Source organism: Tenrec ecaudatus, chromosome 14 (assembly GCF_050624435.1).
Source record: "Tenrec ecaudatus isolate mTenEca1 chromosome 14, mTenEca1.hap1, whole genome shotgun sequence".
NCBI lineage: Eukaryota > Metazoa > Chordata > Mammalia > Afrosoricida > Tenrecidae > Tenrec > Tenrec ecaudatus.
Window position 1 is genome coordinate 47,400,654 of NC_134543.1, and position 26,314 is coordinate 47,426,967.

At 43.5% G+C, this 26,314-nt stretch overlaps 1 protein-coding gene and 1 pseudogene across 1 annotated transcript in view; one reads left to right on the plus strand and one right to left on the minus strand.

Annotated features, from left to right (window-relative positions):
- The window catches only part of SLC35F4 (solute carrier family 35 member F4), a 275,316-nt gene that overhangs the window by 99,901 nt on the left and 149,101 nt on the right, over positions 1 to 26,314 (plus strand). The gene's annotated exons all lie outside the window — the stretch shown is intronic.
- Positions 21,759 to 23,283, minus strand: LOC142425635 (elongation factor 1-alpha 1 pseudogene; annotated as a pseudogene).

Genomic DNA, 26,314 nt, shown 5'->3' on the forward strand with positions numbered 1-26,314 from the left:
ATTTTTATGTTTCCTTCAGAAATTGCTTGGCAATGCAATTTATGATTGGCAATTATTTCTTGGCAATCGTGCATATTCGGGAATTCTTGAGAAGTAAGATAAGCTAACTCATTCATTATTTCCAAGTGTAATGAAGTTTTAATGAGCACTAACTTTAACAATTAATGCCACTGACATAATGTTTCATTTTGTAGGCATTTAATTAAACATCTATTAATAATGATTTAGCCATTTTCACATTTCAGAGCCAATACTGGTTTGTTTTTGTTTCCCCACTAGTGTTCAAAAATTTGAAAGGTTGTTGAAATGCCTGCTTGTCACGCACTGCAAATGAGCGGTGTGTGCAAAATGTCTTCTCTCGTGCCATAGGTCTCACTGCCAGGACCCCGGAGAGAGGAAACCTTGGCTTTATCAATGAGGCCTGCTCTCTGACTCCCACGCCCTGCCCCTTGGGCTGGCCCTCTTCCAGAACACGGGCAGCATGGCCAGCTACTCTCTTCAAGGGGCTCTCCACCCGGCACCACATGCGGCATGTTCTTTAGCCTCCACAGACATCAGGACGCAGTAGTGCACTGCCAGAACATTCCCCCAAATCTGGATGCTTCTGCTTCGAATAAAACCATTTGTCAAAAATAAATGGTCTCCTTCAGTCCCTGTGCCTACTTCTCTGAGATGATATCCTTCCTGAGACCAGAGACCATCACCTCAATGCTGTGGAGTCGAGCCCAATGCACAACGACCATCTGCAGGGTTTCTAAAGCTGTCAATCTTTACAGGAGCAGAAAAGCCTTGCCTTTCTCCCATCGATAGGTTTGACGGATGATTGTCTGGTATAACCTACCGTGCCATTCGGTCTCCTTTTGAGGTTAGGGACTTGGGCAATCACAAATGCTTAGAAATGTGGTTGGCATATGGTAGGCACTCAGTGTAGACTTGTTTTACATGTATACCTATTTAAATCTATTACAATTAAAAGAAACGTAAGATGATGCGGAGGATGTCCAATACGTTTTTATTTTTAAAGTGGTCCAAGATTGGGAATCACTCCTTTAAAAACAATATTGTCTGAAAACTGTGATTCTGCTCCCCCACGGGGCGAAATTTTTCATCGATGTTTGCAACATTCAGGCTGTTGGAGAAGCAGATTCCCACATGTCAATCTTTAGAAGGGGGTCTTTGCTATAGTTTGCGTAATCGAAGGTCTGTTGGCTTTCCATGTGTTAAATCAATAGTTAATTTGCCACAAAGAAAAACAGAAAGTGTTCACCCCCAGCTGTTCTTGAGTGAGGCCCTGTTATTTATAAGCGACACCTGGCTGCCTTTCCCAGACGATTGTGAAGCAGGTGGCTCATGAATCATGTTTGGAAGAGAACACTGCAGCTGTAGGAGAGTAAACTGTGGAGTCCCTCTACTGGAGCCGTTTATGTATCTCGCTAGTGATGATGGTCACACAAATCTGTTGTTGGTGGTGGTTGTGCCAGGTCTGTTCCAATGCAAGGAACCCCCTACCCAGCAGAACACAGCACTGCCTGGCCCCCCCACCACCACCACCCAGTCGTCACTGTGTTTGAGCCATTGGGGCAGCCACCGTGTCAATCGATCTCACTGGGGACTTTTTTTTTTTTTTTTTAATGAACCCTCCACCTTCTCGAGCTTGATGCCTTCTGGTAACATGTTCAAAGTACCTGAGACAAAGTCTTGCCAACCTCCTTCTTAGTTTATTTTAATCATTTTATTGGGGGCTCATACAACTTTTATCACAATCCATACACACATCCATTGTGTCAAGCACATTTGTACATTTGTTATCATCATTCTCAAAACATTTGCTTTCTACTTGAGCCCTTGGTATCAGCTCCTCATTTTTTCTCCTCCCTCCTCCACTCTTCCTTCCTCCTGAACCCATGATAATTTATATATATTTTTTCATGTCTTACAGTGACCCATGTCTCCCTTCACCCACTTTTCTGTCTGTACCCCTGGGAGGGGGTTATATGTAGATCATTGTGATCAGTTCCCCTTTTCTCCCCCAACCTTCCCCTTTACCCTCCTGGTATGGCTACTCTCAATATGGATCCTGAGGGGTTTAATTTGTCCTGGATTCCCTGTGTTTCCAGCTCTTATCTGTACCCGTGTACATGCTCTGGTCTAGCTGGATTTTTAAGGTAGATTTGAGGTCATGATAGTTCTGGGGAGGAAGCGTTAAGGAACTACAGGAAAATCACATGTTTCATCAGTGCTATACTGCACCCTGACTGGCTGGGCTCTTCCTTGTGACTCTTCTGTAAGGGGATGTCCAGTTGTATACAGATGGACTTTGGGTCTTCACGCCTCACTTCCCCTCATTCACAATGGTATGATTTTTTTGTTCTGGGTTTTTGATGCCTGATACCTGATTCCATCAACATCTCATGATCACACAGGCTGTATGCTTCTTCCATGTGGGCTTTGTTGCTTCTCAGGTAGATGGCTTTTTGTTCATCTTCAAGCCTTTAAGACCCCATACACTATATCTTTTGATAGCCGGACACCACAAGCTTTCTTCACCACATTTGCTTATGCACCCATTTTGCCAACCTCCCTCTTAAGGAGTACCCTGGCTCTACTTCTTCCAGACAGGTTTGTTTGTTCTTCTGGCAGTCCAGGATATAGTGAGTATTCTTTGTTAATAACCATAATTCAAAATTCATGATTCTTTAGTCTTCCTTATTTATTGTCCCTCTTTTACATGAGCTAAGGAGCATTCTGGCTGTACTCTGTTCTTTGGGTAGCCGGTGGCACTTAATACTCTTCACCACACTAAGATTCAAACACTTTCATTCTTCTTGCGGTCTTCCTTATTCAGGATCCATCTTTCACACACATGTGGTGATTGGACATCACCATGGCTTTGATCAGATGCATCTTAATCCTCAAAGCGATATCTTGGTTTTCTATATTTTAATGAGGTCTTTTGAAGCAGACATGCTGCAAAATCTTTACACAAATCTATACATTTGATAAAATTACATGAAGGCTGACACGTGTGTGCCCCCCCACACATACTAGATCATTAATATGCTGTAGAAGAAATCTCAGCCTTCAAATATCTGCAGCATTGGGAGCTTCAAAAGCTCATATTCCTGATTTTTCCTACCAAACAATAAAAAAACATAGACAGGTTTCCTTTAATAACCCAGAAAATGAGCTAACTTTTGGCTTCATTCGATTGATGTGATGTGTTCTTGGTCAAGCATACAGTTCAACAAGTTTAGCCTAAAACTAAAATGCTTTCAGTTTTCCATGTGCAGGCATGCTACGACTTTTAGTTGGAGGCTGGATTAAATGGACGCTTTAAGGACACTGGGGAAAACAAGTGCTCTCAAAGTGGATCGCTTTCTTTACTGACATCGACTTCTTGAAGTTGATGCTAGCCGCGCTTTGCCGTCCATAATTCAAACCGCATTAACAGTGCTCAGAGTTTGCACTGCTGCCCAGGCAGTGGCAACCCTCAGGTGTACGGTTTGACTTGTGTGTAACTAACTTGTGTGTCATTTTACAAACAGGAACGATAGTTGCATCTTTTTGTGGCATGATAGTATTGTGATTAAGAATTAAAATAAAATTCTAATATTTTTAACATGCATGCTGAACAGATGAAATGACAGGAGGAATACGGAAGTAAGTGGAGGTACAGATGGCACAAGAGTGGCCATGAGACGCTCGTTGTTGAAGCAGGGTAATGGACAGAAGGGGGGATTATTGTACTATTTCTGTTGTTGCAGTTTTGGGATCCTATTTCAAATCCAACACATAAAAGCATCAGAAGAAAAGCCTGGAAAGAGCCCTAGTGACGCACATTAAGCAGCGTCCAGCCTTTCGGGTGGTGTTTATTGGGATACAGACTAACCCGGGAGGATCATTACATTTTTTTGTTTGTTTCTGATTTTTAAAATCATTTTATTAGGGGATGATACAACTCTTATCACAATCCATACATACATCACTTGTGTAAAGCACATTTGTACATTCATTACCCTCATCATTCTCAAAACATTTGCTCTCCACCTAAACCTCTGGCATCAGCTCCTCATTATTTCCCCTCCCTTCCCACTCCCCCTCCCTCATGAACCCTTGATAATTTATAAATTATTATTTTTTCATATCTTGCCCTGTCCGATGTCTTCCTTCACCCACTTTTCTGTTTTCTGTCCCCCAGAGAGGCGGTCACATGCAGATCCTTGTAATCGGTTCCCCCTTTCCAACCCACTCTCCTTCCACTGTCCCAGTATCGCCACTCACACCACTGGTCCTGAAGGGATCATCCACCCTGGATTCCCTGTTTCCAGTTCCTATCTGTACCAGTGTACATTCTCTGGTCTAGCCAGATTTGTAAGGTAGAACTGGGATCATGATAGTGGAGGAGGAGGAAGCATTTAGGAACTAGAGGAAAGCTGTATGTTTCATCCTTGCTACATCATACCCTGACTGGCTCGTCTCCTCCCCAAGACCCTTCTGTAGGGGGTGTCCAGTTGCCTACAGATGGGCTTAGGGTATCCACTCTGCACTCCCCCTCATTCACAATGATATGATTTTTTGTTCTGATGATGCCTGATCCCTGATCCCTTCGACACCTCATGATCGCACAGGCTGGTGTGCTTCTTCCCTGTGGGCTTTGTTGCTTCTGAGCTAGATGGACACTTGTTTATCTTCAAAGATGGACATTTTAAGAGATGTTATTGTTCAGTTATTTATTTCCTTTCAGATTACTTTGTTCCCTAAGACTCTATGTCCTATCAAAATGGAGAATATATTTTTTTCAGGTTTAAAAAACTCATTTTATTGCGGGCTCATACAACTCATCACAATCTATACATCCATCCATTGTGTCAAGCACATTTGTACATTTTTTGTCATCATTATTTTCAAAACCTTTTCTTTCTACTTGAGCCGGTAGTATCAGCTCATTTTTTCCCTCCCTCCTCAACTCTATCTCCCTCATGAACCCTTGATAACATAAATTCTTATAATTCTTTCATGCCTTACACTAACTGATTTCTCCATTCACCCACTCTTCTGGGAGGAGGTTATATGTAGATCACCCTTCTCCTTCTGGTATCACTACTCTCATTATTGCTCCTTAGGGGTTTATCTGTCCTGGATTCCCTGTGTTTCCAGCTCTTACCTGGACCCCTGTACATGCTCTGGTCTGGCTGGATTTGTAAGGTAGAATTGGGGTCATGATAGTGGGGTGTGTGTGTGTGCGCGCGCGCAGACAATACCCATTAAATAATCCGTTTACTTAGGAAAGTAGATTGTCTGAAAAGCTTCCAAGTTGAGCATGTCACCCAAGTTCCTTTCTTTGTGGGGCCAGAAGATGGAGGGCCGGCAGTCACTGACCCTGAACTGAGCGGATGCAGCACCCTGAGGAGCGGACTTGAAAACAGACATGATAAACACATGTCAGGTTGCAACTCTGACCTTCACAGTAACCCTCTTGATGTGTTTCTTTTTGTTTGAAACACATCGCCTCTGTCCTTGTGTGGTCTCGGTCCCACGTGAGTCTGGCTAACAAGGGGAGCGTGTGAGTTAGGAACTGCCAGTCTGCAGAACTGTTACTCACCGAGTGATTTGGGACCGACACAAAGCTTTGGAACACTGACACACGCACATGCACGCCCTCCCCTAAACAAACAAAGAAAGAAAACATTAGAATCACCGAATCTTATTCTCCCAGCAATCATTCCTTGAGCATCCCCTGTGGGTGGAGTTGAGACAGCTCTGAAGGTCCAGCCCCGTTGGAAACAAACTGTGCCGGCTGCCGGGAAGGAAACAGCAGCAGTGATGGAGCTGCATGACGTGACGCCGGGCAAGGCCTGCGGAAAGGCAGTCTTTGACTAGTGATCACAGGGGGTGGGGGTGGGGGGGGAGTCATTGTTTTGTTTTTAAAAATAGACTTCTCTGGCTTTTTATGAATCCTCTCAAATAGATAGGGTATAGTCGCAGGAGTTGGGTTATCATGACTGCGCATTTTAAATGAGAAATCACAAAAGCTATCGTTGGCAGAGCGCCCACTCCGTGCTAGGTGGCCTGCGTCGATGGTTTCTCCTACTAAATCTGCCAGGTAGGTGTTATGACCTCTGGTTTATAGATGCGGAGTCTCGGGAAGGCTAAGGGAAGGCAGTCAATGGTACAGGCAGGCTTCAGGCCCAGCCCAGATCCCTACACTGTCTCCTGCTCACCCTCGCCGCCCAAGCCTCCCTATAGGACCCACGTGAGCCTTGCCCACCAGGGGAGCATTTCAGGCAGGAGGAGAGCATCCTAGAACTCTGCCTTTTGTTGGGTTTCTAGAGGTCCTCTGCTGCAACTCACTGTGGGAAACACTGTGGGGCCTGGAAGCCGTGTGGTTAGCGGCAGTTGGTTTCCCCACAGCAATGCTGCATCAGTCCCATGCTCACCCCAAAAACCTCCCAGCTCTCCAGGGATGGGTGAGAAAAGAATCATTCAAGACATAGAAAACCATGATGTGGTGGAAGTTGCTCTGGTCCAGGGGCCCATGAGAACCCTACACTACTTCTCCTATGGGCACCCTCTGGTGGATAGTGTTGGTGTCTCAGAAATTTGATAAGACCAGGAAATCTCAAAGATTTCACCTAGCACCCAGAGGCATCCTGGGGAACTCTCTGTTCCAAGGGAGTCTGTTCTGGAGTCCACTTATGATACGCAGAAGCCCCACTCTGGGAAGGATGCATGCGTGTGTAGTGGGTGGCGGTGGTGGTGTGTGCAGAGGGAGACATTTCTGTACATTACGGGCTGTCATCACTGAACTCTTGACAAAAGAAACCCGACTGGTACCTCCTTTGAGTTGGAAAGAGAGAGTCAAAGCCACTTTTCATTTTTTCAATCATTTTATTGGGGGCTTGTATAACTCTTATCACAGTCCATACATCCATCTATTGTGTCAAGCACATATGTACATTTGTTGCCCTCATCATTCTCAAAACATTTGCATTCTACTTGAGCCCTTAATATCGGCTGCTCATTTTCCCCCTCCATCCCCACTGCCCCTACCTCATGAACCCTTCATAATTCATAAATTAGTATTATTTTGTCATATGTTACACTGTCAGATGTCTTCCCTCACCCTCTTCTCTTCTGTCCATCCCCCAGGGAGGAGGTTATACATAGATTTTTGTGATCAGTTTCCCCTTTCTACCCCACATTCCCTCCACCCTCCAGGCATTGCCACTCTCACCACTGGTTCTGAAGGAGTCATCTGTCCTGGATTCCCTGTGTTTCCAGTTCCTATCTGTACCTATGTACATGCTCTGGTCTAGCCAAATTTGTAAGGTAGAATTGGGATCATGATAGGGTGGGGGACGGGGGGGAGGAAGTATTTAAGAACTAGAGGAAAGTTATATGTTTCATCATTGCTACCCTGCACCCTGACTGGCTCATCTCCTCCCCACAACCCTTCTTCGCCACATTTGCTTATGCACATCGATCTTCATCGATCGTATCAGGAAGGTGGGCACCCGCTGATATGATTTTTAGTTCTTTGACATCTGATAACTGGTCCCTTCTACACCTCGTGGTCAGACAGGCTGGTGTGCTTCTTCCATGTGGGCTTTGATGCTTCTGAGCTAGATGGCTGCTTATTTATCTTCAAGCCTTTAAGACCCCAGATGCTATATCTTTTGATAGCCGGGCACCGTCATCTTTCTTCACCACATTTGCCTATGCACACGTTTGGCTTCAGTAATCGTATCAGGAAGGTGGTCAAAGCCACTTCTTGATGTTCAGTGTGAGGGAAATGAATCTAGAATACAAATCTAAGATTTCTCCCTAGTCACCCCTTTGATAGCAACTTTGAAAAAAAATGTGTATATGTGTATATATAACACCAAAATTCCACTACCGGAGAGCAAATGTTCTGAGAATGATGATGGCATTGAATGTACAAATGTGCTTGACACAATGGATGGATGGATGGATGGATTGTGATAAGAGTTGTATGAGCCCCCAATAAAATGATTTAAAAAATCAAAAAACCTCCACGACCCCCTCCTTCTGACTCATAGTGACCCTATCTATATAAGATTTCCAAGACTGGTTTCTTTAAAGGAACAGACAGCCTCGGCTTTCTCTTTTGAAGCAGGCAGTGGGTTTGAATCACTGATTTTGAGGTTAGCAGTTCAACACTTACCCGACTGTGCCCCCAAAACTCCATCGAAATATGGTAGCTTCAAAAAGTTCTTAGAAAAGTTTCGTTAACTTTTAATTCCATTTTCTCATGAACTTCATGAAGCCCTCTCTTATGTGTGCGTATAATTCTCATATGTGTGTATGGAAATTAATATGTATTAATGCATGAAACAAAGTCTGTCTACTTACTAATGACTTTAGAAAAATAAGTGGAATTGGTAAGAGAAAAAACAAATTTTTGCTTGATGATAAAGTAGACTGCTTAAATCTGCCAGTTCATTTTCTCCCAGCTTAATATCATTCATAGAATAATCTACTCCCCGGCATAGGCAACCTGAAGATGCCAGAACAGTCTGTGGCAGGAGCAGGCTGAGCTGGCAGGGTCAAGCCCAGGAGCCTATAACAACTCAAATAGAACCAGGGACCAAACCATTGCTGTGGAGTTGACGCTGACTCGTGATCACCTCCTATATGTTGGAGGAGAGCTGTCTCCATAGGGTTTCAATGGCTGACTTTTTTTGGAAATACTTCCCCAGGCCTTTCTTCTGAGCCACCTGATGGTCTCGAACCTTCAACCTTTCACTTAAAAGCTGAGATAGTTAAAGTTTATTGTGTCAACCTGACCGATAAACACATGGGATTAATTGAAGGGCGGAGGGATAAATGGCTCAGTGAGCCTGGCCTTTTGAATTCTCAGGTCTCTTGCTTTGAGATGGTTGGACCAGGGTGCAGCTGCCTTAGCCAGTTCCCTGCTTCAGCTGGCAAGGCTCACTTCCTGCAAGACATCCCTGAGGAGAAGCCACATGTACCTACCCCGATGCAACCCTGGGTGCTGGAACAGCCATGTGGAGACCCCTCTCAGTGCTAAAATGCTTACACATTCACTGACTTGGCTTTCCTCCTACAGTTGGCATCGTTGTGTGTGTTTTGTGAGATGGAGGAGGACTTTGTGGATTGGTGTTGTACATATGGGTTAATGTTGGACTTGTGGGCTTGAGCAGCACTGGGTTGGGATGATTTCTTGATGTGCACTTACCCTTTATCTAAAACTCTCTTATATACATGGGTTTCTGTGGCTTTGTTTCTCTGATGTATCCAGACGAACACAGCTGCTGAGCACCAGAACTGTTTGCACCGCCGAGGAACTGCGAGGATGAGAGAAGCAGAGTCAGACGGAGGAGGAAGCATGGGGGAGGCGTAGATTGGTCAGGCTGCTCAGGGTTAGGAAGCTGGTAAGAGTCGAGAGGTGTGGGAAGACGAGTAGGCTTGCCAAGGAGGAAAGACTGTCTCAGTAATCAGAGTATTGACCATGTCTCTGCCTCAGACAGCATTTATATTCCCCGAGGTATCAAGTGGAATGCGGGACATATTAGTAAGCATCACTAAAATGTGTGTAATCAATGGATGGATGCAGGTGAGGTGGCACCCCACAGGGGCCCAATGAATCCTGACACTTCCCAGGGAACAGATGCACAGATGCACCAGCATTTCTGGAGTTGGAAGTTAACTTTAGACATTACTGATATATACATATACTGATATTGATATATGTATATATACACCCCAGTTCAAAGTTCCACAACATTTCCATCTTTTCCCTAGTAGAATTTCCTTCCCTGGCCCTCACCCCTTCCTACTACTTGCTAATAGTTTTCCACTGATGAATATTGTAATCTAATAAGCCTTATCTCTGTTTGCTCTGGAGTTGAAGATCCAATTAGTTGCATTCGGAAAAGATGAATTCAAACGCGCTGCCCTTACCGGCAGCCAGTGCCCAGCTCTGCTCGTCCGTGCTTCCGCTCCGATTGCTCAGCTGCATTTTGCCGGAGCTGTTAGCACTTCGTCACTCTTTGAGAAGGCTCAATGTAGCATGGCTTACAGTAATAAAATGTGCCTTGTGATGCAGGGGCATAGTTTAGAGAGAGGATCATATGTCAGAACCAGCGGTTTCAGCTGCATGTACTAAAGCGGGGAGGTTTGCCAAGCCCTACCGTTCACAGATCATGCACTTGAGCCCTGACAGCAAACTCGGCCATTCGGCGATGGCTGCAGCCTTGCTGTTCACGTCGTTCCAGCTATCTGTCCACAGTGACGGGCATTGCACTTTCTTTCAGGGCCGTGATTGGCAGTCTAAAGTCAAGAGACTGTGGCAAGTTACAGAGACAACAAACAAATACACCAAAAAGAATAGCTGCTAAGGGTGTTTATGGACAACCAAAACAATGTGGGATTTTGTTTCTCAGGGTCATGAGTTCATGGAATTAAAATACATGAATAAAATATATATTTCATGATTTCGGTGGATCGGCCATGTAATGCGCTTGATGCCTCTGTTCTACCCCCTCGTGTGATAGGTAGTGTCAAGGTTCTGTAACGCTCACATGTGGCCATCTAAGACCGAACAATTTGTCTCTGTTCACCTGCAATAAGAGAGGAAGGAGTCAGGTGGACATGGAATGCAGGGCTAATGTCCCTTCCTGAACAGCTGCTTCTTTGGTCAGGAGACAGAAAGAACTAGATGGTACCTGACTGCCATGACTGATCACTATGATCAAAGATCGCGTAGAAGAATTTTGATCAGAGGAAGGGGAACTGTACAACAGAACGGCAAATTCTTGTGGAGTCGACTTGCAGAGCTGCGAAGGTTCAATACCCCCTGCAGCTATGGCCCTGGAATAATATTTGAAACTTTCAAGCTGAAAGTGTCCCTGGAAGCCTTCCTAAAAACAAACAATAGTTTAGCTTCATTAGTAAACATATCTGTCTTGAGTATTAAGCTCTTTTAGGAGTTATTTATATGGGATCAAATTGACAACAGTCACTTGAAAGATTAGATAAGAACCCAAGAGGGCAGTAAACTGATGTTAACAACTCAAAAGGAGTGTGAGGATCATTACCTCGCCCAAAGAATAAAACCAGTGCCCCTAAGTGGGACATGGAGAAGCTTGAATTGGTGTATATTTTGCTGTGTAACTTTTCAGGAATAGCCACAGGAGACATAAAAGTATATCCAATTACATAAATATAAATATAGATAAAGGATATGTTAATTACCGTCCAGTCAGCTCCCACCGTTTTGACCGCGTGCACAACAGAAGGAAACATTGCCTGGCCCCACACCATCCTCACAATCATTCCTGTTCTTGAGCCCATTGCCGCAGCAATGGCATCAAGCCATCCTCCTCCACCTTGAGGGTCTCTCCCTCTCCGCGCCCCTCTGCTTCACCAAGCATAATGTCCTTCTCCAGAGACGAGGCTCTCCAGACAATGAATTCAAAGTCTGTAAGGTGAAGCCTTGCCCTCTTTGCCTCTAAGGGGCCCTTGGCTGTATTTCTTCCAAGACATATCGGTTTATCCTTTTAGCAGTCCACCGTACTTTTAATATTCTGCTCCAGTACTATCATTCAAATGCATCAATTCTTATTTGGTCTCTTTATTCAATAACCAACTTTTACATGCACACAGGCAATTGAAAACACCGTGACCTGGGTCAGGTGCACCTTAGTCCTCAAAGCAACATTCCCGATGCTCGATGCTCTAAAGATGTCTTGTACAGCAGAGTTACCAAATGCCATCCTTCTTTGATCTCTTGACTGCCGCTTCCATGAGCATTGATTGTGGATTCAAGCAAGGCAAAATCCTTAATAATTTCTGTCTTTTCTCCATGTACAACGATGTCATACATGGGCTATTGGTCCAGTTGATTTTGGTCTTCTTCACATTGAGTTGTAATCATACTGCAGACTGCAATCCTAGATCTTCATCAGCAAGTGCTTCAAGTCTTCCTCACTCTCAGCAAACAAGGTTGTGGCATCTGCATATCACACATTTCTTCAATCCTTATGCCACATTCTTCTCCATATAAGCCAGCCTTTCTGTGATAATTTGCTCAGCGTCTAGATTGGCTCTATATGATGAGAGGATACAACCCTGTCACACACTTTTCCTGATTAAAAATCACACAGTATGTCCTTGTTCTTTCACACAACTGCTTCTTGATCCATGTGTAAGTTGTGACTGAGCAAAAGGAAGTGTTCTGGAATTCCCATTCTTCTCAAGGTTATCCACAGTTGTTATGATCCACACAGTTGAATACTTTTGCAAAGTCAATAAAACACTAGCAAACATCTTTCTGGTATTCTCTGCTTTCAGTCAAGAACCATCTGACGGCAGTGACATCCCTTAGACCACATCCTCTCTGAATCCAGCCTGGACCTCTGGCAGCTGCTTCTCAAGGTGCTGAGGGCAACCCTGGTTGGATGATCTTCAGCAATATTTCGCTTGCAAAATCAGTGATACTGTTCTGTAATCTGAGCATTCTGTTGAGTTGCCTTTCTTTGGAATGGATACAAATATGGATCTCTTCTAGTTAGTTTGGCAAGAAGCTGTGTTCCAAATTTCCTGGCATAGACAAGTGAGTGCTTCCAGTCTTATTTTGCCTTATTGAATTATCTCAATTGGGGGGATTCCATCAATTCCTGGAGCCTCCTTTTTGCCAATGCTTTCAGTGCAGCTTGAACTTCTTCCTTCGGCATCATTGATTCTTGCTCGTATCTTCCTGAATGGTGGAATGTTGAGTGGTTCTTTTTCGTATAGTGACTCTGTGTAGCCTTTCCATCTTATGTGGGTGCTCCCCGCATCATTTAATATTTAGTCCATTACATCTTTCAAGATTGCAACACTAGGTTTTACTTTTTCTAGCATCACAACAGCACACTAGCCACCACAGTATGAAAAATGGACAGACAAATGTATCTGCATTTAAAAAAGGAACCAAGGCAGAGTTGATCATTTCAAAGTAATAAAATATCTACCTGATTATTTAAACACAAAAAGGAAACTAGTAAACAAACTGAGTGCAGGATAGAAAGCAGGTTGGCAGCAAAGAGATTTTGAGCTGTGCTCTTTCAGCCTAGCCGCTGACGGTTGTAGCCAATTACGACACAAACCAGCCAGTCAATGGCAGCATCTTCTGCTTTGAACGGCCGATGAAATTGTTCCCTCAAGTATGCCGTAAAGTGACATCTCGCTCATGTGCACGTGCACACACACAAATTTGATTTTCTGGTAGTTTTTATTATAGCAAACCTATTTTTGTGATAGCAACCCTATTTTTAGCAAAGACATGCAACAAAGCATGTACCAATTCAGTGCCTTCTTCGCGTACGATCCAGTGATGGGAGTAGAGCCCTTGAGTGGAGCCGCTGTTTGCATTCCCCTTCCCTGAAGCTTCCTGGCTGACCCTTTGGTGGCTGTTAACAACTGGATCCCATACAGGGAACTCTTTAAAAGAGCACAGTGCTGCACCAGCCTGTGTGACCACGAGGTGTCAAAGGGATCAGGCATCACAGAACAAAAAATCATATCATTGCGAATGAGGGGGAGTGTAGAGTGGGGACCCAAAGCCCATGTGTAGGCAACTGGACATCCCCTTACAAAAGGGTAGTGGGAGGAGATGAGACAGTCAAGGGTGCAGTGTAGCAATGATGAAACATACAACTTTCCTCTAGTTTCTAAATGCTTCCTCCCCACCCCCATTATCATGATCCCAATTCTACCTTACAAATCTGGCTAGACCAGAGGATGTACACTGGTACAGATAGGAACTGGAAACACAGGGAATCCAGGACAGATGAACCCCTCAGGACCAGTGGTAATAGTGATGATACTGGGAAGATAGAGGGAAGGTGGAGTAGAAAGGGGGAACTGATTACAAGGATCTACATATAACCACCTACCTGGGGGGAAGGACAACAGAAAAGTGGGTGAAGTGGACAGTGTAAGATAGGAAAAATAATTTATAAATTATCAAGGGTTCATGAGGGAGGGAAGAGGAGGGAGGGAGTAGAAAATGAGCTGATACCAAGGGCTCAAGCAGAAAGCAAATGTTTTGAGAATGATGTGGGCAGCAAATATACAAGTGTGCTTGACACAATGATGGATGTATGGATTGGGGTAAGAGTTGTACGAGGCCCAATAAAGTGATTTCAAAAAAAGAGCACAGTGCTGGCCACAGCGAGTCTTCATTGTTTAGCTGACTGTTGCATGGGTTAAAGAAGACTTCAAGGTTAAAGATTATTCCAGGCAGTGGTTTTGTAGGTCTATCCAGCCTTCATGATTCCAGATTTTCCAGATTCCATGGCAATAAAATTCGGCTCCACATTTCCCCCACTTTGGATCAGGATGGCTCTTTAGAATCATTTCTCAAAACACTCAGTCATGGTAGCAGCCGCCATCCGGTTCTGACATCATGTCAAAGGAGGCAGTTTCTGAGGGAAGCAATCAGCCATACACTGCGGTCCGTTTCTCGATTCTTCACTCTTCTAGCTCCAGGTGAATAGAGATCAATTGTTGTACCTCAAATGGCTGCTTGCAATCTTTAAGTTGCAAACACTGCCAAACTGCATAAAAACTGCCAAACTCAGAGAAATCAGAAAACCAAATGCATTGCTGTTGAGGCAATTCTGACGAGTAATAATCCCATAGGATAGAGTAGAACGGTCCTATAGGATAGAGTGGAACTGTCCTATACGATAGAATAGAATGGTCCTATAAGGTCTCTAGGATTGTGATCTTTACAGAAGGAGACAGTCACGTCTTTCTCCCAATTAGTGACTGGTGAGTTTGACCCTCTGACCTTCTGATGAGCAGCTGAGCACTTGAATCACTATGTTCCCGGGGGCTCCTTTCTTTTCGGAAAGAAGCTACTAATCATTAATTTATAGGGAAAAAGAAATCCTTGTTGTTTTTCAATAATTCAGTATGATCACCACGGAGCCAAAGAAAGAATCCCAAATTTCAACTCCTAGAACTCTGTAATAACGTGAAGATTTCCCTCCCAAATATTTAAAGCTTAGGAAAAATGCCTATGGTCATTCCAGACTCTTAAAATAGCCCATAGATTAGTATGTAGTAGCCGAAATTTAGAAAGAAATCATGCTCTGGTGTTATACTATTTTATCTTAGGCAGAGGACTCTAAAATGCTTTCTGCACTCCCATGAATAACTGCAATATTGCTGAGCACAGAGCCAGGTTTACGGTCAGATAGCAAGTCCTAGTGGCTGAGATCAGAGCTCCAATCTCCTGAACTCCAGTCCAGGCATGCTCCACCTACACCTTGAAGTTCATTTGCCTCGTGGCTTCTTCCTGGCCCCGTTGAATATGTGGCAAGGCTGCTCAGAGCTCCCTGTGACATCGTGAAAGTGTTCAGATGGTCGCTGTGTAGTCCCAATTAAGCTCCACGTGTGGAACATGAAGATTTCGCTTTATGGTCCCTGTGAGCACATTGATAATTGGTAACGTGACTAGACATTTCTTTTCTCCTTCCCCACGTGTTCTTCTCCTTAGACAAAAAGAAATGAACAAAACTGTGGGAAAAAGAAATAAAAATAAGCAAATGCAGAGGATCGACTTTTATATACTGCCTTAAACATCTCGCAGATGGGGATAAAAGGATTATGAATGCAGCCAGAACCCCAGCGCGGTGTTGGGAAGCTAAGCAGAGCTCAGGGTTTGATGCTTAGATCCTAGCCTGAGCCATTGCGCTGTCCTTGTGTTCCAGACAGGACAGGCACATCGAGCGGGCATAGAGTGTGTAGGAAACGAACACAGGGAAGGGGTGTATGGTTTGCAAAATATATCAAACACACTATTATATGCATTAAAATACTGTTATTCTGACAACCTGTGGAGGAGCCCTCTGTGGGTTGCTTTTATTATTTTTTTATGATCTGAGAGTCTTTCAGAAAAGCTTTAATAGAATGTCTGAGTAAATGATATAATTTTTTAAATCCAGGTTAATCTAAGACATTGATTTATTAAACAGTTTTATTGGCATGTCTTCATATATCATACCATTTAATTATTTCATCATAGTAAAAAGAGCTGCGCAGTCTTCACCACAGTCAATTCCGGAACATTTTGTTCTTTTATACATTGTTGTTAGCGCCCCATTTCCCCCAATGTTAAAATATTAAAATGGAAGCAACATTAAAGTGGGTCAGATGCCCCTGTCTGATAGTAAGGCGATGAACACCCCCGGACTATTTTCAGACGGGATTCGCCGGAGGCTCGATGCGGAGTCTCTGCAAACACATTTTCCACTCCTCTGTCCTCCTGAGCTCGCTGCGAGCCAGGGCTCACAATTGAAGCTCTCACCCCATCCTGTCCTTCACACTGGACTTTAGTATGCACAGTCTTTGGATCACCCGGGCTGGTGCGCTTTCTCCATGTGGACTTAGTTGATGCCTCACATAGGTGGCTTCTTGTTTTAAGAGAACCCATCAAGACCACCGACGCTGCTCTTTCTGGTGACCGAGCACCATCTGGTTTCTCTATCGCACTTTGCTGTAGCATCCATGTCTTCAGTGGAGGCAAGTAGCCAAATCGTTTTCTAAGATGGCTACAACAGTTTCTCCCAAGCTTTTTTATTTTTAGAGCGTGACTTTGCCAGTAAACCAAAGAAGAGATGGAGTCCACCTCCACACTTCTTGACCTTGAGCTAACTTGTCTCAGTCACTCGACTGCAACAGCAGGAATAGTCTGCAGTGCCCAAGAGTAAACCTTGTGCTTTCTGCTTCTGACCTCTCTGAGTTCTACCCTGAGACAGCCTTGAAGGAGAGCCAGTCTTGCCCACTGAAGGAAAGCAGCTAAGTGGGCTGAGACATCCCAGCCAACAGCCAGCATCAACTGGTAGACACGCAGTTGAACTTCCCAGCCTTGAATTCAGCTGCAAGCGTAAGCTGAGTAAGCCCATCAGAGGAATGGTCCAACCTATGTAGAATAATAAGACAAAACAAATCATTGTTGTTTTAAGCAAACAAGCTTTAGGACGATTTGTCCTGTAACAAGAGCTGACTGGAACACCCTTAATAGGCAATGTTAATATTTAGACCTTAAAAATAGATCATCTTTACTTGGATGGCTTTAGGACATCTATGGAAAGAGAAAAAAGAAGTAGAACACTGTTATAAGGAAATAAAATAAAGGGAAAAATATCAGCACCATAGTCATCAAAGAGCTGTGCACTATGGAGGAGAAGTAAGATACACACTCTCAAATGGCTCAGAGTGTTATATTGGAAAATTCACAGATGTGGGAACATGGGTGACAGGTATCTCTAGTAAGGAAGATTTTTTCTGTTTCGATTGGTACCATATGGGAGAAGAAGAAGAATGTCTCCGATGAACATTGGAAGGCAATAAGAACCAACCATTCATCAGAGAGATGCTTAGCACGGGCACCAGGCTACATAAATCAAGACATGGGGGCTGACTTGACCTTGACAGTTCCTAGGCAGCGTAAGCCCCTGGGGTCACGGATTTGAGTTATGATCATGCTAGACCTATGTATGAAGCTAGTGGGAGTAATAGTAATTAAGAATTTATTTCCTTTAGGGATTTTTTTTTGTTTTGTTCTGTTTTCTTTTAATGGGTTCTCTTCCATCTCATCAAAATTTGTTTTCTTTTTCAAATTGGATACATCCTCTCTGGCATAAAAACATGACTGACGGGGCAGAAATTGATTTTGTGCTTATTGCGATAAATCTCTGGAGTGATTAGCTTTGTGCCGTCCCAGTTTAATATGAGAAAAAGACAACATTCTCCCATCCCTTTTACATGTGGATTGTGTGGGGACGAATCGAGCCAGGGGAAAACTCTGCCAATTCAATATTTACGTACATGTCCCGTAATAAGGCAGCGGTCTAGAAATAAAACTTGGATGTGGCTTTACTCAAATCCTTTTTATTTTTTATGTGTTTTCCCCTCATTATTTGCAACTTATATGGGGAAGATAGGCAAGTAAAAGAAAGGTCTATTGAGTATTTCCCATGTACTGGCCATTTCATTTATGCTACTGCCTTGAATTCCAAAAGAGCCCTGGTGGCACAGTGGTTATGTGTTGGGCTGTGATGTGCAAGGTCAGCAGTTCAGGAACACCAGTTGCTCCGAGGGAGAAAGACATGATTTTGTACTCTTGTAAGAATTGACAGTCTCAGAAACCCACAAGGGCAGTTCTACCCTGTCCTGTAGGATGGTTGTGAGTCGACATTGACTGGGAGCAGTGAGTTTGGGTTTTGGAGATTTGACTGATGGCAGTTCTGTGAGACGGCCTTGTCCGCTCCAATCCATGAAGGAGAAGACTGAGACTTAGAGGGAGGGCGCAGCTAGAGTGGCAATGCGGAGCTTCAAATGCAGATGGCCTTGATTGCCATTCTCTTCCTGCTACACCACAAAGCCAAGTGGTGGGGGAATTCTAGTCTACAGGCAACCTTGCCAGGCATGGGCTGCCTGCTGCTTCATAGGGCAGCTTTTTTTTTTTTTCATTTGGGGTGGGGGCTCTTGGAGCATGGGTCTTGAATTGATAGGAGATATGATTTATTTAGATAGTGAATTCCAAGTTCCCTTCAACCAGTTTCTTTGATTCAAACACTAACTAGCTAGGGTTAATGATGCAAATTGTAGCCATAGAACAGAATGAAGCTACATGGTTTTTCTGCAAACTAAATTAATTTTATAAGATGCTGAGGTTGTGAATACATACCTAGGCTACATTCATGCCTAGACAATAAATTGATACTCAGTTAAATTGTTTGATGAGTCCTTGGTAACTCATATCCTGCCCTCTGCTTTGGACAATGTCTGAAATCATCCATAATGAAATGGTTAAAATGTATTATAGTGTCAAAAATCCCCCTTTGCTGTTATCTGTACATAGATAGAATAAGTATACCAGGATATTTAAATGCATATCCTGCTTTTGAAAATGTAAAGTTTTTTGTTTTGTTTTTCTTTCCGGCCAACATATGCCTCTAAACTGAAGTCTTGCTTTTGGGTGCCTATGAGACTGTGAACAAAAACAGAGTCTTCCTGTGTCCCTCCACCCCCACCCCACCGCTTCCTAGACATTTCTAAATTTAGTTGTTTTGGGAAATATAAACTGATTTTAGAAGTCATGACCAGCTACTTTAAAAAAATAAAAGAAAATTGACACTGTGTAGCAGAAGTGTATTTTAAAAATATGTAATCTAGATTTCTGTCTTAACTTCTGACTATAAAGCTTTCTTTTTCAAAGTACACAGTTTCGAAGAACAAAGTGGGCTAGGGAGCCAGCGTTTCTGACACCACCTACACAAACTTATAATATGGCAATCGGAGTGAGGCCCAAGCTTAACAGAGGCAAAGCCAATGTAATATAGCTGCTGATGTTCTGTTTATGGTGATAAATAATCGACACTAAGAACCTGGAGGCCGGGCTTTACATTTTATATTTATATGAATCTTAGTTATCTAAGGCTGCTGTAACAGAAGAACCACAAACAGGGCTTTACCAAAGAGAAGTTGATTCTCACAGAGTTGTAGGGCTAAAGGTCCATCCAATCCAGAAGGCCACCTCTAGGGGAAGGCTGTCTCTCTGCCACCTCCACGGGTAGGTCCTTGTTTCCTTTCAAGGTCTTTGAACCAGGTGTCCCTTGAAGATAGCCACGTGTCTCGTCTCGGCAACATTTTCCACCTGGTCTAGGAGGTTTTCCTCAGATGGACCCCAAACCCAAAGGACATGCTCCCTTCCCCACCCCACCCAGCCCCCCAGCTCTTCAGCTGGTGTTAGCCAGGCCCCTCCTTCTCTGCTAGTTTTTCTCTCCTTTTCTCTCTTCTAAGATAAAAGGTGATGCAGGTCACTCCCCAGGGGGATTCCCTTAGATCAGGGCTGTGACCTGAATCAGGAGGTTGGATCTTACCCCAAACTTACCACTGATTCACTGATCACACCAGATGATATGATAGGGAATGATATGTCATTACATAACTCCCAAATTACATCCTTATATAACTGCCGAACAACCGAGAATCATGACCCAGCCAAGCTGACACATATTTGGGGAGACACAATCCAATCCGTGACACATATTTATACATGGATCACTGCCCTTCCTTTCACCTTTGGTTCTGAAGCATGATTCGCATACATTTTCCAAAAGCTTCAGCACCTTTCACATAAACATCCGACGGTTTGTTTTCAAAATGCAATGAGAATTTTGAAGTGAAAGTTTTTTATTTTTTATGCAATCTGTCTTTGAAAATGATTTTTGTGGTGTGAAACCACATTGGTGTTTGATCTGTTTGTATATTTAATCTGTTGAACATTCTGTTGTATGATATTCTGGATGATCTCTGTGTGTGTGTGTGTGTGTGTGTGTGTGTGTGTGTGTGTAGATTTTTCTTCCAATCCTTCAGTGACTGATGATGGTGTGCTTCTTCCGTATGGACTTGGTTGACATCTTACTTAGAATGGCTGCTTGTTTGGAGACAAGTCTTAAGACCCCAGATGCTATTTTATCTAATAGCCGGGCACCATCTCATTTCTTCACCACATTTTGCTGTAACACCTAATAATCTCTGTTCCCTTTTCGAGGGCGGCATCGAGGAGGGTCATGATGTCAGAACTAATTGCTCTTAAGTTGGAGCCAGGTTTTAGTGTAAACCCCAAAGCCATTCCTGGATCAGTGGGGTTTTTTATTGTTTTGTCTTGTTCTTTTTATTGATTATTAGTTGGGCAGTAACAGAAATGTCATGTCATTGCATTATTCAATCACATCAAACAGAATTGTACCATTGCTTCTATAATAAGTGCCCAAACATACTATTTCTTCCTGCGGCCCTTGATATTGTCTGCCTTTTACCAGCCCCTGCAACCCCTCCCCCATCATTCTAGGTTTTATAACTCTTAGTGGGAGTGGTTTGGCCCATAGCTTTCCTAGATAAGTTGGTGTCCCTGTGTTGTGCCCATAGTGGTGACGTATTTAGTCCATAGGTTTTCTAGATAAGTCCATTTTCATGACGCGCCCATGGTGGTTGTGTGTTATCTTGGTTTCACTTCTTGTGAGGTGACCTGGAATGATGTCTTGAATGCTGAGCAATATCGAGTTCATATTTTAAGTTTATAAGCTTTATACACAAGCCCACAGGGAAGTTGTGCCTTGTCTTATAGGATCACTCTCAATCAGCATCAACTAATGACCGTGAGTTTGGTTTGGGGTATGTACTATGTTTTTTTTTTTTTAAGCTAAAACCTAAAAGAGATGAATTAAATATTATTAAAGTAAACACACACACATATATAATTAAACTCCTAACCTCTGAGTGTAGATATAGACATATGAGGGGTTACCCCCACAAAACTGGAAGGTTTTTTTCAAAGCTACATATTTAAATTTTTTACAAAGCAACCTTATCACCTTTAAAGTACTTGGCATTACACTTAATACATTTGTCAAATATGCGATTCCATTCTTGAAAACAGTTTCCTAACTCATCTGTTTGGATGGCTGACAGTACCTCCCTTGTTTTTTTTTTTTTTTTTTTCTCTCATTAAACTTTGTTTTAATGGGTCTCAAAATCCTGTGACAAATTTTTGGTCAAGTTGTTTTCCTTTTAAAAAGTACTGATTTTAAAAACTAATAACTGAAAACTGCCACACAAAAAAGAAACCAATGGTCCACAAGCATTCTTTTCCTTCGGAAAGTTTTACGATGCACTGTCGTCATCAACCAGTCTTTACTATGAAACTTAAATGGCCATTGAGACAAACAGTGCTGAGACCGTTCTTCCACCCCTGATTAAGACTGGAGTGGCAGGTGTGATGGGTAATATTCATTTAGCCTTCTGAGCCTTCTGGGCAGACTTGGTGACCTTGCCAGCTCCAGCAGCCTTTTTGTCCACTGCCTTGACGACACCCAGAGCAACTGTTTGTCTCATGTCTCGGACAGCAAAACGACCCAGAGGAGGATAGTCAGAGAAGCTTTCCACACACATGGGCTTGCCAGGCACCATATCAACAATGGCAGCATCACCAGACTTCAAGAACTTGGGGCCATCTTCCAACTTCTTGCCAGAACGGCGATCGATCTTCTCTTTGAGCTCAGCAAACTTGCAAGCGATGTGTGCAGTGTGACAATCCAGCACAGGTGCGTATCCAGCACTGATCTGGCCTGGATGGTTCAGGATGATCACCTGAGCAGTGAAGCCAGCTGCTTCCATTGGTGGGTCATTTTTGCTGTCACCAGCCACATTGCCACGGCGAACATCTTTGACAGAGACGTTCTTGACATTGAAGCCTACATTGTCCCCAGGCAGAGCTTCACTCAAAGCTTCATGGTGCATTTCAACAGACTTCACTTCAGTGGTAACATTGACTGGAGCAAAGGTGACCACCATTCCAGGTTTCAGAACCCCAGTTTCCACTCTGCCCACAGGGACAGTCCCGATACCACCAATCTTGTAGACATCTTGGAGAGGCAGGCGCAGGGGCTTGTCAGTTGGGCGGGTGGGTGGCAGGATGCAATCCAGAGCTTCAAGTAGTGTGGTCCCACTGGCATTGCCATTCTTGCGGGTAACCTTCCACCCCTTGAACCAAGGCATATTAGCACTTGGTTCCAGCATGTTGTCACCATTCCAACCAGAAATGGGCACAAATGCTACTGTGTCAGGGTTGTAGCCAATTTTCTTAATGTAGGTGCTGACCTCCTTAACAATTTCCTCGTATCTCTTCTGGCTGTAGGGTGGCTCAGTGGAATCCATTTTGTTAACACCAACAATTAACTGTTTCACACCCAGTGTGTAAGCCAGAAGGGCATGCTCATGGGTCTGCCCATTCTTGGAGATACCAGCTTCAAATTCACCCACACCAGCAGCAACGATGAGGACAGCACAGTCAGCCTGTGATGTTCCTGTAATCATGTTTTTAATGAAGTCTCTGTGTCCGGGGGCATCGATGATGGTCACATAGTACTTACTGGTCTCAAATTTCCACAGGGAAATATCAATGGTGATGCCACGTTCCCGTTCGGCTTTCAGCTTATCCAAGACCCAGGCATACTTGAAGGAGCCCTTCCCCATCTCAGCAGCTTCCTTCTCGAATTTTTCGATGGTTCTCTTGTCGATCCCACCACATTTGTAGATCAGGGGACCAGTTGTGGTGGACTTGCCAGAATCGACGTGTCCAATGACGACGATGTTGATATGGGTCTTTTCCTTTCCCATTTTGGCTTAGGCTTTTGCGATGGTTTTCACCGACACCTATATTCTGGCGGCAAACCCGTTGCAAAAAAGCCTCCCTTGTTTTTTTCTTCCATCTCTTCTACGTCTCCAAATTGCTGTCCTTTCATGTCCCTCTGCATTTTCGGAAACCAAAAGAAGCCACATAGCGTGAGGTCAGGTGAGTGAGGTGTGTGGGTCAAGAAAGGAATGCTGAGGTTTGTTTGTTTGTTGCCACAAACTGGCGCACTGAGATGGCTGCATGAGCAGGTGCATTGACATGGTGGCAACACCAGTTCCCCATCTGCCACATATCAGGCCTTTTTAGGGTCACACCCTGTTATGCAATCTTTTCAGAATCTCTAAAGAGAAAGTTTGATTAACAGTCTGACCTGATGGGATGCACTCCGGATGCACGGTGCGTTGACATTTTCTTCCATTCAGGAAACTGACAGAGGTCCAGAATGAGGTTTTTCATCGATGGTCATTTCACCGTTTTTTGACATGAGAAAACTACTTGGACACTTGGGTTTTCCCCACAGCGCTGTCCTTGTAAGCTGTGCTCAACATCACACCAGTTTCTATCGCATTCTTCGCTCCCCACCACCCCCCCACCTCCTGAACAGGAAACAAAGTTGCATAGCCGCACGTTCTCTTAAATTGTCCATCACAAAAACAAGGTTCGAGTGAAAGTGCTTTTATGAAAAAAATTCACAGGGATCAGAGAGAACTTTCCAAGGTGATGCCACTGGATGCTCTAACTCAGAGTGAGGGGCTCGATGCTCTCCTAGGGGGGAGAAAACCAACTTAAGAAAGCTCTGCCCAGCGGAGCTTTTCCTGTGTTGGCGGGGTACCCTCTTACACATTTTCTCCTGTTTGAAATTAACTTGTCTGTCACTGACAACTCCAAGTCCACTGCACTTTTACTTCTCCTTGTTCAGCCACTTAGACCAATATTTAGATCTGAGGGGGAAGGAATCTTGGAGGTTTTTTCTTTCATGGAGTAATTTTTATTCTCATTAATTTTTTTCCTGTTAAATCTTTCATTTTTTGCCCCCCCCTCTTGTTCCTCTCCTCTCCCTTTTCCCACCCCCATCCCTGGCCTCCTCATAGTCATCAGTGTCTTGTCTTTTGGTGTATAAACCACATTTTGTTTTTACACACATTCTGGTGTATAAATCACATTTGTATTCTTTGTTTTTGTCTATAACAATGGTGATATTAAATGTTTATTCTTGTAAGATTGACAGAGTTTGCTAAGCATAAGATTCTCTAGTTTTGTCCAGTGGTGTTTATCTAGTGGTGTTTAAGAGATGAAATTCCATAGTATATATGTACCAGAGCTTGTTTATTCATTCCTCTGTAGTTGGGGATTTTGGTGTTTCCATGTTTTCACTGTTGTGGAAATTGCTGCAATGAATGTGAGTGTACGCATGTCTGTTTGTGGCATATTCTTAATTTCTTTAGGGTACATACCCAGTAAAGAGATCGCTGTATTATCAGGTACTTAGATTTGCATTTATTTAAAGAAGTGCCGTACTGATTTCCATAATGGTTGTACAATTCTACATTGCCACAAGCACATTCTCCCCAGCATTTATTTTCGGTTTTACTGAATTTTTCCAAAAGTGTCAGTGTAAGGTGATAGCTCACTGTTGTTTTAATTTGTATTTCTTTTACTGCTAATGATGTCGATCATGTCTTCATATGGTTGTTGGCTGCCTGGATGTCATCTTTGGTAAATTGCCTGTTCATGTCTTGTGTCCAATTTTTGATTGGATTATGCATATTAAAGACAAACATTTTTAAAGACCATATAATGTTTTCTACAATGAATTTACTGTTATCCTTTAAATCTTAATCTAATACTAGTCTTAGCCTCAGACTCAGATATCATGCCTCTTTTCAACTCACCTAAAGTTGAAACTTTTCCCATTCATCTCGAAGTCTCGGTGAATTATATTAACCCCAAAGGATATCCGCATAATAACAAAACCTCTTTAGCTGTGAATTACCAAATTTCAACAGAATTATGCCTTTCATTTGCTTTCACCACCAATGGGAGGGTTCTCATTGAAGAGATGCTCTCAGTTTATTATTTCGTTTCAGAAACATTTAGGATATCACTGACTTTTGTATTATTTCCTTCAAAAAGTTTCAAGTTGTTAGTAAAAAAAGTGAGCTCTCTCTCCAACGTCAACAGCGTTTTATTACAGAGTTACGGGGAAATCTTGGGATTGAAGACAGGGCTCAAAATGCAGTCTCAGGACAGACAGACACCCTCTAGCTGTTGGGAGCAGGAACTGCCCATCTGCATATTTTGCCTCTGTCTGTTGCTGGTACCAGCAGACCCAGCCACATACCTGTCCACTCCTGGTGAGAGAAGCCTTCTCTGATGGGAGACACTCCATAGACCAGGTTAGTTTGCACAGTGGAAGGGCAAGTGTCTCCAGTGGTCCTTCCACCAAGATTTCTCCAGGTGGGATTTGGTGATTCCACAAAAGGAATCAGAATATTTCGGGAAAGGATACTAGGTGGTGACAAAATAAAAGCATCCACAATAGTCAAGGTGTATTTAGTGGAAACACTTGTTCCGTGTCTCGTCCACACATGGAAGCAAGACACGGTATCCACATGTTAAAGAAGAGGCTATGTCTATCGGAGCGCTACACCCTCCCTAGGGGTCTGCTTTCGGGATTCTGACGCTGGCTCCATGGTGGGCCCGGATCAGCGGCTGCACACTCGCGTCCCCATCCCTTCCTCTGTCCAATTGAAGGTTACACTAAATGAGCTCTTCTGTCTTTTCAAGTTCACCCCGCATAGAAGTGGAAGAGAGAAAATGACTCTCTCTCCCACTGTGGCTTTCATTTAAGCATAACCTTCTTCCCTCGGCGCCTCGGCCTGTTGACTGACATCACTGCCTAGACACACGCTGCCCTCACCATCAACAAATGACATTTTGATCTGAAATGTAAAATCCTTCTTAAAAAGGGGCTGGCCTTTTATTTGTATCTGTTGACGAAGCCCATAGTTGCATCTGTACTGTGCTTTTTTCTTCTTTTATTTTTTGACAGACTTATGAGATAAATATAGATAC